This window comes from Anomaloglossus baeobatrachus, chromosome 8 (assembly GCF_048569485.1).
Source record: "Anomaloglossus baeobatrachus isolate aAnoBae1 chromosome 8, aAnoBae1.hap1, whole genome shotgun sequence".
Lineage (NCBI taxonomy): Eukaryota > Metazoa > Chordata > Amphibia > Anura > Aromobatidae > Anomaloglossus > Anomaloglossus baeobatrachus.
Genome location: NC_134360.1, coordinates 109,002,339 through 109,021,441, shown reverse-complemented (window position 1 = coordinate 109,021,441; position 19,103 = coordinate 109,002,339). Strand labels below are relative to the sequence as shown.

General features: G+C 49.6%; 1 protein-coding gene across 3 annotated transcripts in view; it reads left to right on the top strand.

Annotated features, from left to right (window-relative positions):
- CEBPG (CCAAT enhancer binding protein gamma) overlaps nt 1-19,103 on the top strand; it is a 169,858-nt gene that overhangs the window by 105,436 nt on the left and 45,319 nt on the right. The window contains exon 1 of one of the 3 annotated variants that reach the window (XM_075321948.1): nt 12,232-12,342. The exons of 1 other annotated variant lie outside the window; for it this stretch is intronic. The gene's annotated coding sequence lies outside the window, so the exon portion shown is untranslated. Of the gene's footprint in view, nt 1-12,231; nt 12,343-12,487; nt 12,546-19,103 lie in introns of those variants that run through there. One more of the 3 variants, XM_075321949.1, reaches the window with a different exon arrangement.

Sequence of the window (19,103 nt, the reverse complement as noted above, 5' to 3'; positions counted from 1 at the left end):
TTTTTATAGCAAAAAGTGCTGAAAATTAGTGGCATCCACAAAGTGTCTGCTCTACTAATTTAGTGTCCCACTTGTGCCGAGCAAGTCCCACCACCTCTGCATTCTACCCTCCTGCCCACGTTTGCTATTTTAATAGCAAACAGTGCTGAAACTTAGTGGCATCCACAAAGTGTCTGCTATACTAATTTAGTGTCCCACTTGTGCCAAGCAAGTCCCACCACCTCTGCATTCTACCCTCATGCCCATGTTTGCTACGCTATTTTAATAGCAAAAAGTGCTGAAACTTAGTGGCATCCACAAAGTGTCTGCTATACTAATTTAGTGTCCCACTTGTGCCAAGCAAGTCCCACCACCTCTGCATTCTACCCTCCTGCCCATGTTTTCTACGCTATTTTAATAGCAAACAGTGCTGAAACTTAGTGGCATCCACAAAGTGTCTGCAATACTAATTTAGTGTCCCACTTGTGCCATGGAAGTCCCACCACCTCTGCATTCTACCCTCCTGCCCATGTTTGCTACACTATTTTAATAGCAAACAGTGCTGAAACTTAGTGGCATCCACAAAGTGTATGCTATACTAATTTAGTGTCCCACTTGTGCCAAGCAAGTCCCACCACCTCTGAATTCTACCCTCCTGCCCATGTTTGCTACGCTATTTTAATAGCAAACAGTGCTGAAACTTAGTGGCATCTGTTGTGAATGTCAGTTATGCTTTGGCTGCTGGGAGGCTCCCTCTGGTGGCCAGGAATAGTTTGGACATAGACCAGGTGTGTTGAGCAATGGGCATTTCCATTGCTAACTCTTTGCTTATTTAAATCCTGGTCTGATAGCAGGCTATGCCAGATGTCAGTTGTTCTTTGTTCACCAGCCTGCTTCATTCTGCTCCACACCACATCTACCTCAGATAAGTGCTTGCTCTTTATTTGTTGTTTGGTTCTTTTACTCTTATCTGAGTTTATCTTTTGCTGTGGTTGTTTTCAGTTTATTTGCATGCAGGGATCTTCCCTTTCAGTTGCTTAGCTGGGAAACTCCCTGCAGTTATGTTTGGAGTATAGCTCCTATTAGTCCATGTGTTTGTGGCTTTTTGAATTTCTAATGATTCTTGTTTTCTGTTCATTGGTATGACAAGAGCACCTGATATAGGACGGAGTGCAGATCGTGCAATCTGAGGGCCTTTTTGTACTATCAGGAATTTGGAATTTTGCAGGGTTTTTCTCTGGCCACCATCAGCCTTTTGCTAATCCTATCATCTATCTGTGTATTGTGTTTTCCTATATCACCGCAGTCTTTGAATGTGGGGGGCTTGCTATTCTTTGTCTATTTTCTGAGGCAGAGAGTTATTCATCTTTCCTTCCTTTAGGATAGCTAGTTCCCTGGCTGGGTTCGCGGTGCACAGGATGTTAGTTCACCCCTCGGCTACTTCTAGTTGTGATGGTTAGTAAGGGGATGGTGGCCAGATTAGTTGCCAATGCTCTTGTCACCTTTTACCAATGATTGATGGTGGTCTTCCATGGTTCCGGATCATAACAGGCATCCACAAAGTGTCTGCTATACTAATTTAGTTTTCCCCTTGTGCCGAGCAAGTCCCACCACCTCTGCATTCTACCCTCCTGCCCATGTTTGCTACGCTATTTTAATAGCAAACAGTGCTGAAACTTAGTGGCATCCACAAAGTGTCTGCTATACTAATTTAGTGTCCCACGTGTGCCAGGCAAGTCCGACCACCTCTGCATTCTACCCTCATGCACATTTTGCTACGCTATTTTAATAGCAAACAGTCCTGAAACTTATTGGCATCCACAAAGTGTCTGCTATACTAATTTAGTGTCCCACTTGTGCCAAGCAAGTCCCACCACCTCTGCATTCTACCCTCCTGCCCATGTTTGCTACGCTATTTTAATAGCAAACAGTGCTGCCAGTTTTAGGGCCATAGTTGCATTGTCAGGGATAGTCAGTGTTGGTTCTTTAGCTGTCAATAAAGCTAGACCACCTCTGCAATCTACACCACCTCTCAATTTTTACTACCACATTTTAAGTGGCTAATCTTGTCGCTAACAAAATGAGTGGCAAAAGGACAGATGCTGATGGAAAGGGGAACAGGCGTGTTGGAAAAGGAAAAAAAGTTTGTGTCCATGGGGAAGGTGGCAAAGCTACATTAACATCTGCTGAAGATAGGCCATCTTCCAGCAAAAGTAAGATGTCTTCTACTTTCCATGGACAATTCGATGTGCTCCCTTTTTTACGGACCCGAACAACTGTAAGAAAGGTAGATGATGCACAAAAAAAGAACATGCTTGAATGGATCTCAAGTGCTCCAACAAGTGCCCTCTCCTCCACCTCAACTACCACATAAAAAAACCCCAGTCCTCTGAGTTGTCATCTCAATCATACTTGCTTTCTCCCAGCTCTCAAGTCTCAACCCGCCCTGCACAGTATGGTGTAACAGAGATGGCTGAGTCTGCAGAGCTGTTCAGTCACACTATAGCCTGGGAATCAGAGGTCTGCTCCCAAGCTACAGTGAGTACAGACCAGGAAATGGTCTGCAGTGATGCCCAAAAGCTTTGTGACTCAGATTCAGGCCCTGATGACCAAGTTTATGAGCATAATGTAGACCCTGATTCACAAACTGTAACACCTGTTGTTGGAGACAATGAGGAACATACTGATGACGATGAGCCGCAGATACCAGATTGGGATGACAACTTAAATATTCGGTCAGGGCGGGAAGAGGCTAGGTCTGAGGGCAAGGGGAGTGCAAACACAACGCTTGATGATGAAGTTCTAGATCCCACTTACGGTCAACCCACAGTCAGGCACTTGAGGAGGTCAACAGAGGCGGTGGACGAGGATGCAACTGACGACGAAGTTATCTTGCGCCTTCCTGGACAGAGTAGGAGTACTGGTAGCACGTCTACAACTGCATCCTCAGCCACCACTCTGCCTCTGAGCACAAGTCGGGGTGGCTCTGCAGGTCGCATGTCCTCTAAGCCTTGCCTAGCCTGGTCCTTTTTTTACCTTGCAAAGGATCTCCCAAATCATGTGATCTGTAAAATTAGTCGGGAATCTATAAGTAGAGGCAAAAAGCTCACCAGTTTGACAACTTCTTCCATGAATCGTCACATAAATACCAAGCATACAGTTAGGTCCAGAAATATTTGGACAGTGACACAAGTTTTGTTATTTTAGCTGTTTACAAAAACATGTTCAGAAATACAATTATATATATATAATATGGGCTGAAAGTGCACACTCCCAGCTGCAATATGAGAGTTTTCACATCCAAATCGGAGAAAGGGTTTAGGAATCATAGCTCTGTAATGCATAGCCTCCTCTTTTTAAAGGGACCAAAAGTAATTGGACAAGGGACTCTAAGGGCTGCAATTAACTCTGAAGGCGTCTCCCTCGTTAACCTGTAATCAATGAAGTAGTTAAAAGGTCTGGGGTTGATTACAGGTGTGTGGTTTTGCATTTGGAAGCTGTTGCTGTGACCAGACAACATGCGGTCTAAGGAACTCTCAATTGAGGTGAAGCAGAACATCCTGAGGCTGAAAAAAAAGAAAAAAATCCATCAGAGAGATAGCAGACATGCTTGGAGTAGCAAAATCAACAGTCGGGTACATTCTGAGAAAAAAGGAATTGACTGGTGAGCTTGGGAACTCAAAAAGGCCTGGGCGTCCACGGATGACAACAGTGGTGGATGATCGCCGCATACTTTCTTTGGTGAAGAAGAACCCGTTCACAACATCAACTGAAGTCCAGAACACTCTCAGTGAAGTAGGTGTATCTGTCTCTAAGTCAACAGTAAAGAGAAGACTCCATGAAAGTAAATACAAAGGGTTCACATCTAGATGCAAACCATTCATCAATTCCAAAAATAGACAGGCCAGAGTTAAATTTGCTGAAAAACACCTCATGAAGCCAGCTCAGTTCTGGAAAAGTATTCTATGGACAGATGAGACAAAGATCAACCTGTACCAGAATGATGGGAAGAAAAAAGTTTGGAGAAGAAAGGGAACAGCACATGATCCAAGGCACACCACATCCTCTGTAAAACATGGTGGAGGCAACGTGATGGCATGGGCATGCATGGCTTTCAATGGCACTGGGTCACTTGTGTTTATTGATGACATAACAGCAGACAAGAGTAGCCGGATGAATTCTGAAGTGTACCGGGATATACTTTCAGCCCAGATTCAGCCAAATGCCGCAAAGTTGATCGGATGGCGCTTCATAGTACAGATGGACAATGACCCCAAGCATACAGCCAAAGCTACCCAGGAGTTCATGAGTGCAAAAAAGTGGAACATTCTGCAATGGCCAAGTCAATCACCAGATCTTAACCGAATTGAGCATGCATTTCACTTGCTCAAATCCAGACTTAAGACGGAAAGACCCACAAACAAGCAAGACCTGAAGGCTGCGGCTGTAAAGGCCTGGCAAAGCATTAAGAAGGAGGAAACCCAGCGTTTGGTGATGTCCATGGGTTCCAGACTTAAGGCAGTGATTGCCTCCAAAGGATTCGCAACAAAATATTGAAAATAAAAATATTTTGTTTGGGTTTGGTTTATTTGTCCAATTACTTTTGACCTCCTAAAATGTGGAGTGTTTGTAAAGAAATGTGTACAATTCCTACAATTTCTATCAGATATTTTTGTTCAAACCTTCAAATTAAACGTTACAATCTGCACTTGAATTCTGTTGTAGAGGTTTCATTTCAAATCCAATGTGGTGGCATGCAGAGCCCAACTCGCGAAAATTGTGTCACTGTCCAAATATTTCTGGACCTAACTGTAATTCCCAGTGGGAAGCTCACTGCTGCAATGCGGCCTAGCGTAGCGGGCCAACCACCACCTGCCCCTTCCAGTGCATCCGCACGCTCTTCATCTTCTATGACTGTGGGGACAGCTGTCACACCTGGTTTTCCACGCACACCTTCCACGCACCACTCTAACCGCAACAGACAGTTTGCTTGGTAGGTCGTCAGTTGGTTTGGAAGGGGAAACAAATGCGTGTGTACAGCTCTCTCAGACATCGATAGCACCAACGTTGGATGAAGGCAACATCATGTCTACGCCTGCACTTTCCTCACAAACCTGCATTTTTCCAGGGACACACAACTCACCACCATCTACACACAGCAGCCAGATCTCTGTCCCTCAGATGTGGACAAATAAAAGGCCATTTCCTCTGACCCATGACAAAGCTAAGAGGTTGACTTTATCCTTCTGTAAGCTCTTGGCTACTGAAATGCTGCCTTTTCACCTGGTGGACACACAGGATTTTCGAGACCTTATGTCCGACGCTGTGCCCCAGTACCAGATGCCTAGTCGCCACTACTTCTCTAAGAAAGGTGTGCCTGCGCTACACCAGCATGTCGCACACAACATCACCGCTTCCTTGACAAACTCTGTGTGTGAACGGGTGCATTTCACCACCGATACTTGGACCAGTAAGCATGGACAGGGGCTGCTGACTGGGCACTGGGTAACTATGGTGATAGATGGAGAAGAGTCTGCTGAACAAGTCTTGCCGTCCCCACGACTTGTGCGTCAATCCTCTGTATGTAGAAGTTCCTCCAACGCTTCTGCCTCCTCAAGCTCGCCTGGGTCCTCCACCTCCGCCCCAAGCCTGCCTGGTCAGGCCACCAGCGTTGTAACTGCGCACAAGAAATCACGCACACCTCCTTACTATGCTGGCAGCAGAGCGCAATGGCATCAGGCGGTCTTTAGCTTGAAATGTCTTGGAAATAAGAGTCACACAGCGGCTGAGTTGTGGACAGCTCTGCGGTCCGAGTTTCGTAAATGGTTGTCTTCACTCAACCTGCAGCCAGGTAAGGCCGTGTGCGACAATGCTGCAAACCTGGGTGCGGCCCTTCACCTGGGCAAGGTGACACACGTGCCTTGTATGGCTCACGTGTTAAACCTTCTTGTCCAGCAATTTTTAACACACTATCCCGGCCTTCTGCACAGGGCACGAAAACTGTCTGCTCACTTCCGCCGTTCAACCGCCGCAGCTGAGCGACTTGCATCGCTCCAGAAGTCTTTCGGCCTGCCGGTTCGCCGCCTGAAATGCGATGTGCCGACATGCTGGAATTCGACTCTCCACATGTTACAGCGACTGTGGCAGCACTGCCGAGCACTGGTGCAATACGTCATGACATATAGCCTGGGCTAACAAGACGCAGAGGTGGGGCAGATCACCCTGATGGAGTGGTCTCAGATCAAGGACCTATGCACCCTTCTGTACAGTTTCGACATGGCGACGAATATGTTTAGCGCTGACAATGCCATTATCAGCATGACAATTCCAGTCGTTTTCATGCTGGAGCACACGCTAAACACTATTCGGAGTCAGGGGTTGGGACAACAAGAAGGGGAGGAAGTACAGGAGGATTCATATGCGCAAGGGATAACAACATCACCAAGGTCCAGACGTTCATCATTACCAAGGCGGCAGGCATGGGACGATGGGGGAGAGAGATTAACAAGGGTGCATGGTAGCAGGCAAAATGTTGAGGAAGGTGCAGGAGAACATGAAGAAATGGAGGACAAACTGTCCATGGACATGGAAGACTCAGCAGATGAGGGAGACCTTGGTCACATTTCAGTTGAAAGAGGTTGGGGGGAGATGTCAGAGGAAGAAAGAACGGTTAGCACCTCTATGCCACAAACATGGCAAGGACTTGGTCTGCATGGATGCGCAAAACACATGAGCGCCTTCTTGCTGCACTACCTACAACATGACCCTCGGATTGTCAAAATTAGAAGTGATGATGACTACTGGGTTGCCACACTATTTGATTCCCGGTACAAGTCCAAATTTTGTGAAATAATTCCAGCCATAGAAAGTGACGCACGTATGCAGGAGTATCAGCAGAAACCATAGAAAGGGACGCACGTATTCAGGAGTATCAGCAGAAGCTGTTACTCAATCTTAGCTCGGCTTTTCCACCAAATACCAGTGGTGCACGAAGTGAATCTCCCAGTTGCAACTTGACAAACATAGGACTGTCTCGTCATCAACAGTCTAACCGTACCAGCAGCACCGTATTTGATGCTGGTAACAGCAATTTCATTGAATCGTTTCATAGTTTTTTTAGACCATCATTTGCAAGGCCAACAGAGACAAGAAGTCTGACACATAGTCAATGGCTGCAGAGGATAATACAGGAGTATCTCCAAATGAACATCGATGCCATGACTTTGCAACTGGAGCCTTGCTCATTTTGGGCTTCAAATCTTGAAAAATGGCCTGAGCTCGCAACTTACGCCTTGGAGATCTTGTCGTGTCCAGCTGCCAGCATTGTCTCAGAACGTGTCTTCAGTGCTGCTGGGTGTGTGCTGACAGATAAGAGCACGCGTCTGTCCAGTGACTATGTGGACAGACTAATGTACATCAAGATGAACAAGTCATGGATCCGCAAGGACTTTACTACCCCTGTGTCATCCTGGGGAGAGTTGAGGCTTGTGGATTTTGAATGTGCTTGATGCAAACGTACCTGTCAAGTTTGCAACTGGGGCACAAGTGATGCCACTGAAAGGGGTGTCTGTGTGGCCCAATTTTTGGAAAAAAGGGCGACTTTGCTTGGAGTCCCCCTGCTGTGTTTTTAAAAACGAGCCAAGATGAACAAGTCATGGTTCAGCAAAGACTTTGCTACCTACCCCGGTGTCATCCTGGGGACAGTCAAGGCTGCCGTATTTTTGAATGTGCTTGATGTAAATATACCTGTCAAGTTTACAAATGGGGCACAAGTGAGGCCACTGAAGTGGTGTCTGTGGGGCCCAATTTTTGGAAAAAAGGGCGACTGTAATGCTGCCACCAGGGGGAGCCAGAGCTCTGTAGCAGAAGACACTACACAGAGCAATGAGAACCAGGAAGTGAATTCACAGCGTTCTCATGCATTACCTCAAAGCACAGCTGAGAAGCAGAGCTGCAGAGCATGCAAGGAATAGTTAGGCAGGCTGGGGCAAACACCATACGGGCAGAAGCAGGACCGGAGGAACGAGCAAAAGCAGAGTCAAAGTCAGTCCAAGGTCAGTACCGGAGGAAGCAACCGAGTGGGGAAATAGGAGAGGGGACAGAGGACAGGAGGGACGACCAGGGGACGGAACACAGACAAGGGCACGGGGGCACAGGAACAGACAGATCAGGATATCACTCACAGGACCAGCAATCACAGGCAAAGCAGTGCTAAGCTTATAGCCGGCACTGGTTCACTGGAAATGCCAGCTTTTAAGGCATCCAGGGTCTGGAAGTGAGGCTCGAGAGAAGGCTCCGCCCCCTAGCCATGTGGACGGGGAGGCGAACCATGACAGCGACTCTGCTTGGAGTCCCCCTGCTGTAGTTTTAAAAATGAGCCAAGATGAACAAGTCATGGTTCAGCAAAGACTTTGCTACCTACCCCGGTGTCATCCTGGGGACAGTTAAGGCTGCCATATTTTGGAATGTGCTTGATGCAAATCTACCTGTGAAGTGTACAACAGGGGCAGAAGTGATGCCACTGAAGTGGTGTCTGTGGAGCCCAATTTTTGGATAAAAGGGCGACTCTGCTTGGAGTCCCCCTGCTGTGTTTTTAAAAACGAGCCAAGATGAACCAGTCATGGTTCAGCAAAGACTTTGCTACCTACCCCGGTGTCATCCTGGGGACAGTTAAGGCTGCCATATTTTGGAATGTGCTTGATGCAAATCTACCTGTGAAGTGTACAACATGGGCACAAGTGATGCCACTGAAGTGGTGTGTATGGGGCCCAATTTTTGGAAAAAAGGGCGACTCTGCTTGGAGTCCCTCTGCTGTGTTTTAAAAAACGAGCCAAGATGAACAAGTCATGGTTCAGCAAAGACTTTGCTACCTACCACGGTGTCATCCTGGGGACCGTTAAGGCTGCCGCATTTTGGAATGTGCTTGATGCAAATCTACCTCTCAAGTTTGCAAATGGGGCACAAGTGATGCCACTGAAGTGGTGTCTCTGGGGCCCAATTTTTGGAAAAAAGGGCGACTCTGCTTGGAGTCCCCCTGCTGTGTTTTTAAAAAGAAGCCAAGATGAACAAGTCATGGTTCAGCAAAGACTTTGCTACCTACCCCGATGTCATCCTGGGGACAGTTAAGGCTGGCGTATTTTGGAATATGCTTGATGCAAATCTACCTGTGAAGTGTACAACAGGGACACAAGTGATGCCACTGAAGTGGTGTCTGTGGGGCCCAATATTTGGAAAAAAAGGTGACTCTGCTTGGAGTCCGCTTGCTGTGTTTTACATGATTTTAGAAGGCTCCCTGACTCCCTGATGAAGCAAGACATCACTTAATTGTGAAACGTACGTCGGAGTCCCATTCTGGGGGTAACGCTCCTCGCCACCAACGGACCTGCCTGTACTTTATTGATTGCTTTGGTATGTGATCGGTCTATGATATGTCAGCAGTTTTCTTTTGACACTTCATTGTGAACAAATGTATTTTTCACTTAAGCAGAGGGATATCCACTCCATCTAGGATCCTAGTTGGTTGTCCCTAGCTTTATACTCTTGTTCCCCTGAGGTGATATCCTTTTACCAGTTGTACCATTACTGCTGGCCGCTCTCTGCCTGAGGCATGGTTATCAGCCTATGTAGTGTCATGATTGGAGTTATATAGCTAAAACTACTATAGCTAATACCATTACCCTGTGTCATACATAACTGTGCCCCAGTAGCAGATCTGATTTCCATGTATTTGCTGTAAAGTTTACCTGGCAAGTCCCTTTGCTCACCCCTTTTTACATCTGGTCGTCACTCTGTGCCATATATTTACTTTGGTCCCCGCATACCTAATTTATTATATTTATGATATTTATGATTATTAAAAACAATTTTTGAAGCATTTCTACTCATTTCCTCTTCTGTTCAATATGATTTTAGAAGGGCATGCCATGCCTTTATCTGTGCCTCATCCTCTTTTTCCTCGTCCAGCTGTTTTGTTTTTGCAGGAGTATATGTCCTTGTCACTTTCCCATGTGTTTGTGTTGTCTTGGGAGTTGTTTGTCACCTTTTGGACACCTTTGAGGGTGTTTTCCAGGTGTTTTTAGGTGTTCGTGATTGCCTCCCATTGTTTCCTATGGGGTTCGAGAGGTTCGTCGAACCGTTCGTCGACGAACCGAACTCGAACTCTAGGGGGGGTGGCTCATCTCTAGTCATGATTACCAAAACTTCCTGTGTTTTTCAATACAGGCAGTGGCTCAGTGGTAGAGCTGCTGCCTATAGAACAATGAGCTTTCATGGTTCACGAGTTCGAGTCAGCTGTCCCGATAAACCAGACCCGACGAGAAATTAATTTAATTTATTCACCGCACTGAGGTGAGGAGCCGGGACATCAGCTGTGAGCTGCGGTAGTGCGGAACACACCTCTAAAATCGGGGCAGTCCCGCAGAATCCGGAACGGTTGGGAGGTATGTGTGAAGAGTACTGTGGAAGAATCATACAGTGTCTGTGGGGCACTTTTGTTGCCATCATATTTTATGGCTGCAATAAAAGGGGAATCTAAGGGCTTCAGTAAGAGGAAAATTACTTGGTAAGGGCTGCAAAGTGTTTTGAGATATGCTCTTCTGTGACCGAGCCGTATTTATTATTATTTTATTTTTTTTGGGGGGGGGGCATGATTTCTATGTATACCCCTGACAGGAAGCAATGTTTTATAATTTGAAACTTTGAATAAAGATAAGCTCAGTATAAGTGGATCTGGTCATTTTGTACCATACATCCAAGCCACCGAATTGTGAGTGGACCGCTCTCCTCCTTTTGTCTTATTGTTTTCTGCTCAGAGCCCAGGGAAGAACTCCGATTCAGTAGGCCGAACAGCGTTCGGGTAGATGGGTTCCCTGGATTATATGCACAATCCATTTTACCCGAAGGTGATGCAAAGCACTCCTTGTGATCACAAAATACTGCACCCAGAAAGGCGCCTTCTTTCTCCCTTCCTTTCTAGGTATTTTTTCCCACTCTGTATGAAGTTTGAAAATTGTGATTCTTGTTTTTTGTCCAATTTTTTATTTTTTTCCACAAATAAGCACAAAAAATTGTTTGTAAATTTATCACTAACATGAAATACAATATGTCACGAAAAAATAGTCTCAGAATCACCAGGAGTTCCAGAGTTATAAAGGGACACTGGTCAGAATTGAAATTTTGCACTAAACCTAAAAGATTCCCCTTTTGCAGCTCCTGGGCTGCATTCTGGAAAGGTTCCTATTGTTATTGTGCCCCCTTTTAGACCAAAATAAATACTTTATAAAGTGTTACTTTTTTGTATGCAAATCTTGTTATTTGTACACCGTGGTGGGCTGTCTGGCGTCCGTTATTCTGCCTCCTGCCGCTTTACGCCATCCCCCATCGCTTAATTTCATACCTGAGGACGCCGCCCAGTTCTCCCGAGGTCTCGCCCATGCGCCGTGCCACTCTCGCGGGAGTGAGCACTTTGCACAGTGTGACCGCAGTTGACGTGTTGCGCAGGCGTGAGATTATGAGCGGCGCAGTGATTGTCATCAGCAAGTACCCGCCCATAATCTCGTGCCCGGGCTTTCCCCTCTGCCTCCACCGTTCTGCGCAAGTGCTGGCCAGATGACCCCACGTCACCTCTTACCTCTGTGCACAGTGCTCACTCCCGCGAGAGTGGCACGGCGCATGCGCGAGACCTCAGGAGCACTGGGCGGCGTCCTCAGGTATGAAATTGAGTGATGGGGGACGGCGTAAAGCGGCAGGAGGCAGAATAACGGACACCAGACAGCCCGCCCCATGTTACAAATAACAAGATTTGCATACAAAAGGTAACACTTTATAAAGTATTTATTTTGGTCTAAAAGGGGGCACAATAATAATAGGAACCTTGCTTAGAATGCAGCCCAGGAGCTGCAGAAGGGGAAGCTTTTAGGTTTAGTGCAAAATTTGTGCTGACAGGTTCCCTTTAACAACCAGAACGTATAAACTGTGTAAAAGAAGCAGAGTAATAAAGCTTGGTGGAAAAAAAAAGACGAAAAAAAAACAAAACAGCTTTCAAACTGGAAGACTGTAAAGCTGTTGATGGAAAAAAGAGCTCCAGAATACAACTGTGAATAAAAGAAACTAACAAGTAGTGACGCGACATTAGCCCTCAACTTGTTTTCCAGTCTGTTTTTTGTCTGACGATTCGCTAAGGCACGTGTGACGTCTCCTTCTATACAGAAGTCTCTGATTGGTTAGGCCACATGTCATTCACTTGATTGCATCATGCTGGTTATAATAAGGAGAACGACCTGGTAGATTTCGCAACAAGGCTTTGTGTATAAAGGATAGTGGCGAGAAGTGAGACGCAGATTGTTTACACCTCTGGACTAGCAGGTACATTCACTGTGTGAGAAGAGTGGCAGGATAACTGCAGTGTAAACGTGAGACTGTGGAAGTGGAGTCACGGGGGCTGTTAGCCTCTGGGGTTGTCATGTGGGTTTTTTTCCCTCCCGCTTGTGGACTCGACTTCACAACAGCAACTGACTTTCTGACTGAGCAGGCTGCTTCCCTCCTGTCACCACAAAGCGCGGTTTTTGGTATGCCAGTTTCCTCGCATAACTTGTTAGTACTGTGTGTCCCCACCCTCTCGTTCCTCATGAAGAAAGTGTGTGTGTATGTATATGTATATGTATATGTATATATATATATATATATATATATATATATATATATATATATATATATATATATATATATATATATATATATATATAATATTTAATTTTTTTTTTTTTTTAAACCGGGTCTGTAAACACACCAGCTAGAACAAAAGATCTGTGTCTGACTCTCTAGGGGGCTTTACACGGTAGCGATATTTCTAGCAATATCGAGCGTGTAAGTACCCGCCCCCGTCGTGCATGCGATTTGTTTGTGATCGCTACCGTAGCGAACATTTATCGCTACGGTAGCGTCACACGTACTTACCTGGTCGGCAGTGTCGCTGTGACTGCCGAACAATCTCTCCTTCAAGGGGGAGGGACGTTCGGCGTCACATCGACGTCATCGCAACGTCACTAAGCGGCTGGCCAATCAAAGTGGAGGGGCGGAGCTGAGCGTGATGTACACATCCCGCCCACCTCTTCCTTTCGCATTGTGGCCGGCGGCAGGTAAGGAGACGTTCCTCGCTCCTGCGGTGTCACACACAGCGATGTGTGCTGCCGCAGGAGCGACGAACCACAACGAAAAACAACCGTTAACGATTTTTGAGTTTGGGACGACCTCTCCATGGTGAACGATTTTCACCATTTTTGAGGTCGCTTAAGGTCGCAGGTACGTGTCACACGCTGCGATATCGTTAATGACGCTGGATGTGCGTCACTAACAACGTGACCCCGACGATAAAACATTAACGATATCGTAGCGTAGCGTATAAAGCCTCGCGCGACACACCCCCTCTCTCACACTCTTCAGGGGCACCCACACACCCTCGTGCACCCGCACACCCTCGTGCACCCGCCCACCCTCGCGCACCCGCCCACCCTCGCGCACCCGCCCACCCTCGCGCACCCGCCCACCCTCGCGCACCCGCCCACCCTCGCGCACCCGCACACCCTCGCGCACCCTCGCGCACCCTCGCGCACCCTCGCGCACCCTCGCGCACCCTCACGCACCCACACACCCTCACGCACCCACACACCCTCACGCACCCACACACCCTCACGCACCCACACACCCACACGCACCCACACACCCTCACCCCCTCGCGCGCGCACACACCCTCACGCACACACCCTCACGCGCGCGCGCACACACACCGTCACGCGCGCGCGCACACACCGTCACGCGCGCACCCTCACGCGCACGCACCCTCACGCGCACGCACCCTCACGCGCACGCACCCTCACGCGCGCGCACACACCCACACCCTCACGCGCGCGCACACACCCTCACGCGCGCGCACACACCCTCACGCGCGCGCACACACCCTCGCGCGCGCGCACAGCCCCTCGCGCGCGCGCACACCCTCGCACGCGCGCGCGCACACCCTCGCACGCGCGCGCGCACACCCTCGCACGCGCGCGCGCACACCCTCGCACGCGCGCGCGCACACCCTCGCACGCGCGCGCGCGCACACCCTCGCACGCGCGCGCGCGCACACCCTCGCACGCGCGCGCGCGCACACCCTCGCACGCGCGCGCGCACACCCTCGCACGCGCGCGCGCACACCCTCGCACACCCTCGCACACACACCCACACACACACACCCGCGCACACTCACCCTCACGCGCGCGCGCACACACACACTCACCCTCACGCGCGCGCGCACACACACACTCACCCTCACGCGCGCGCACACACACACTCACCCTCACGCGCGCGCACACACACACACTCACCCTCACGCGCGCGCACACACTCACCCTCACGCGCGCGCACACCCTCACGCACCCACACACCCTCACGCACCCACACACCCTCACGCACCCACACACCCACACGCACCCACACACCCTCACCCCCTCGCGCGCGCACACACCCTCACGCACACACCCTCACGCGCGCGCGCACACACACCGTCACGCGCGCGCGCACACACCGTCACGCGCGCACCCTCACGCGCGCACCCTCACGCGCACGCACCCTCACGCGCGCACCCTCACGCGCGCGCACACACCCTCACGCGCGCGCACAGCCCCTCGCGCGCGCGCACAGCCCCTCGCGCGCGCGCACAGCCCCTCGCGCGCGCGCACAGCCCCTCGCGCGCGCGCACAGCCCCTCGCGCGCGCGCACAGCCCCTCGCGCGCGCGCACAGCCCCTCGCGCGCGCGCACACCCTCGCGCGCGCGCGCGCGCACACCCTCGCTCGCGCGCGCGCGCACACCCTCGCACGCGCGCGCGCACACCCTCGCACGCGCACACCCTCGCACGCGCACACCCTCGCACGCGCGCGCGCACACCCTCGCACGCGCGCGCACACCCTCGCACGCGCGCGCGCACACCCTCGCACGCCCTCGCACACCCTCGCACGCCCTCGCACACCCTCGCACGCCCTCGCACACCCTCGCACACCCTCGCACACCCTCGCACACCCTCGCACACCCTCGCACACCCTCGCACACCCTCGCACACCCTCGCACACCCTCGCACACCCTCGCACACCCACACACACACCCACACCCGCGCACACTCACCCTCACGCGCGCGCACACACACACTCACCCTCGCGCGCGCACACACACACTCACCCTCGCGCGCGCACACACACACTCACCCTCGCGCGCGCACACACACACTCACCCTCACGCGCGCGCACACACACACACACTCACCCTCACGCGCGCGCACACACACACACTCACCCTCACGCGCGCGCACACACACACACTCACCCTCACGCGCGCGCACACACACTCACCCTCACGCGCGCGCACACACACTCACCCTCACGCGCGCGCACACACACACACCCTCGCGCGCACACACACACACCCTCACACACACCCACACACACCCACACACACCCACACACACCCACACACACCCACACACACCCACACACACCCACACACACACACCCACACACACACACCCACACACACACACACACCCACACACACACACACACACACCCACACACACACACACACACACACACACACACACACACACACACACACACACACCCTCACGCGCGCACACTCCTCTCACACACTCTCTTCTGGGACACACACACACACCCTCACGCGCGCACACTCCTCTCACACACTCTCTTCTGGGACACACACACACCCTCACCCTCACGCGCGCACACTCTTCTCACACACTCTCTTCTGGGACACACACACACACACACACACACCTACCTCTCTCTCATACTCTCTTCTGGGGGGAAAACACACACACACACACACCTCTCTCACACTCTCTTCTGGGACACACACTCCTCTCTCTCACACTCTTTTCTGGAACACACCTCTCTCTCACACTCTTCTGGGACACACAGACACATCTCTTACACTCTATTCTGGGATACACACACACACACACACACACACACACATCCCTCTCACACTTTTTTTTTTTCTTTGACACACACGCTTTCTCTTTCTCTCTCTCGTTCTCTCATTCTTTCTTGAAGCTCACACCTTAAAGGTGAACTTCAATCTCTTTAGAAGTTTTTCTGGGCTCTTTTTGTTACCACTATTATTATTGATTTGTCATTAAATTTTCCTCATGGTGGCACATCCAGGAAAGTTGGCTACAGTCCCATTGATCTAAAGGCCCAGTCACACTAAACAACTTACCAGCGATCCCAACAACGATACAACCTGATAGGGATCGCTGGTAAGTTGCTAGGAGGTCGCTGGTGAGATGTCACACTAAGCGACGCTCCAGCGATCCCTCCAGCAACCTGACCTGGCAGGGATCGCTGGAGCGTCGTGGAAGCATGCTGCGCTTGGTAACTAAGGTAAATATCGGGTAACCAACCCGATATTTACCTTGGTTACCAGCGCACACCGCTTAGCTGTGACTCCCTGCACACCTAGCCACAGTACACATCGGGTTAATTACCCGATGGGTACTGCAGCTACATGTGCAGGCAGCAGGGAGCCGCGCACACCGCTTAGCTGTGACTCCCTGCACACCTAGCTACAGTACACATCGGGTTAATTACCCGATGGGTACTGCAGTTACATGTGCACAGAGCAGGAGCCGGCACTGACAGCTGAGAGCGGGGACGCTGGTAACTAAGGTAAATATCGGGTAACGAAGGTAAGGGCTTCTTGGTTACCCGATGTTTACCGTGGTTACCAGCGTCCGCAGAAGTCGGCTCCTGCTGCCTGCACATTTAGTTGTTGCTCTGTCGCTGTCACACACAGCAATGTGTGCTTCACAGCGGGAGAGCAACAACTAAAAAATGGCCCAGGACATTCAGCAACAACCAACGACCTCACAGCAGGGGCCAGGTTGTTGCTGGATGTCACACTAAGCAACATCGCTAGCAAGTTGTGCATCAGCAGCGATGTTGGTAGCGATGTTGCTTAGTGTGACGGTATCTTTAGATTTCTGCATAATATGTGCAACTGTAGTCACAGGAACACCAAGCTACTTAGAGATGGTGTTATAACATTTACCTTTTAACATGCTTGTCTTTTAATTTTCTTTTTAATCTTCTGAGACAACTCTTTCCTTTGCTTCCTCTGGTCTATGCTGAGTGTGGTACACACCATGTCGCCAAACAGCACAGTGAGTATCTGTAGCCCTATATACAGGTCCACTGACTTATTACAAGATTGTAGACACCTGTGATGCTAATTAGTGGACACACCTTGATTTAACATGTCCCTTTTTTCACATTATTTTCAGGGGTACCATAATTTCTGTCCTGGCCTGTTTCATGAGTTTTATTTTTTTTTAATTTCTGTGGAAGCATGGTTGTAAAGCAATGTCTGACTTTCATTTGTTCATTTTCATAGATTTTTTATTTATTACTTTTGTCAGACTCAAGTTATTTATGTCACCACTGTGGGGTTTTTCTTTCATTAACTCTCGGATGGGATTAGGGTATGTGCGCACTAGGCGTTTTTTTCACGCTGCGTTTTTATGTGCGTTTTTGTCTCAAAAAACGCACCTGCGGCTAAAAAACGCGACAAACGCATGCGTTTTTGCCGCGATTTGGTGCGTTTTTTGCTGCGTTTTTGCTCACTGCGTTTTTAATCAGTGCACAATGCCATTAAAGATTGTTGATGAAAAAAAAAAAAAAAGGTCTGATGTCATTTCCTTCTTCAAAATGTTCATTGTATGCAGGAGAGCAGCCAGCTGCAGAACTAGTGTATGCAGGAGAGCAGACAGCAGCTGCAGAACTACAAGGCTCAGCATCCTCCATTCACTAGTGTATGCAGGAGAGCAGACAGCAGCTGCAGAACTACAAGGCTCAGCATCCTCCATCCAGGACTGTATGCAGTTTTTTGCCCAAAAAGAAAAAAAAATGACATAGGCTTCGCCATATTTTTGTATGCTAGCCGGGTACAGCAGGCAGGTACGGGCTGCCCCCAACCCCCAGCTGCCTATTTGTACCCGGCTGGGAACCAAAAATATAGAGAAGCCCTTTTTTTTTTAATTATTTCATGAATTTCATGAAATAATTAAAAAAAAAAAAATGACGTGAGCTTCGCCTAATTTTTGAGTCCTGCCGGGTACAACTAGGCAGCTGGGGATTGGAATCCTCAGTGCAGGGTGCCCAAGCTTTCTGGGCACCCCCACTGCGAATTGCAGTCCGCAGCCATCCCAGAAAATGGCGCTTTCATTGAAGCGCCATCTTCTGGCGCTGTATCCAACTCTTCCAGCTGCCCTGATGCTGGGTGGCTAGCTGGGTAATAATGGAGTTAGGGCTAGCTGTATATTATCAGCTAGCCCTAAGCCCGAAATTCATGGTGTCACGCCAATATTAGACATGGCCACCATGAATTTCTAGTAATGATAAAAAAAAAAAAACACAACACACAGAAAAATATTTTTATTAGAAATAAAACACAACGCAATTAGTGACTCCATCTTTATTGAAATAAAGAACCCCCCAACGCAGTAATCTTGGGTCAAGGGTCCCGCGCCGTCCAATCCGGATCCAATATCATCTGATCGGTTTGCTGGAAGGCATACCGATCAGATGATCTGTCAGGTTCAAGGATGTGAATCACATCACACATCAGCTGATTGTATAATCGGCTTTTATACAATCAGCTGATGCATCAGTAGAAAAAAAAAATAATACTCACTTATGTGCTGTGCTGATTACCGGCAGCTCCTGGAGCGATCGATTGGACGGGAGTCTGATCCTGTCCCATCGCTGCAGGAGCTGCCGGTAATCAGCTGATGAAGTCCCCTGACGGCAGGATCAGCTGATAGCCGGCCGGGCGCGAAAAAGCCGGCGAGACTACGATCAGCTGATGCGTCAGGTGACTGCATCAGGTGATCCACCGCCAGGTCCTGCAAGCAAGGTCCTGCCCCGGGGAGACTGCACACAGCCAGAGCGGCGGTACCGAGACAGGAGGTGGGAGCGGGCATGGCACCGGGACCCTGCAGACAAGGGAGTATATATGACATTTTTTTTTTTTTTCTACTGTTCACTTTGGTTTTCGCCGCTGCCTCCACCTC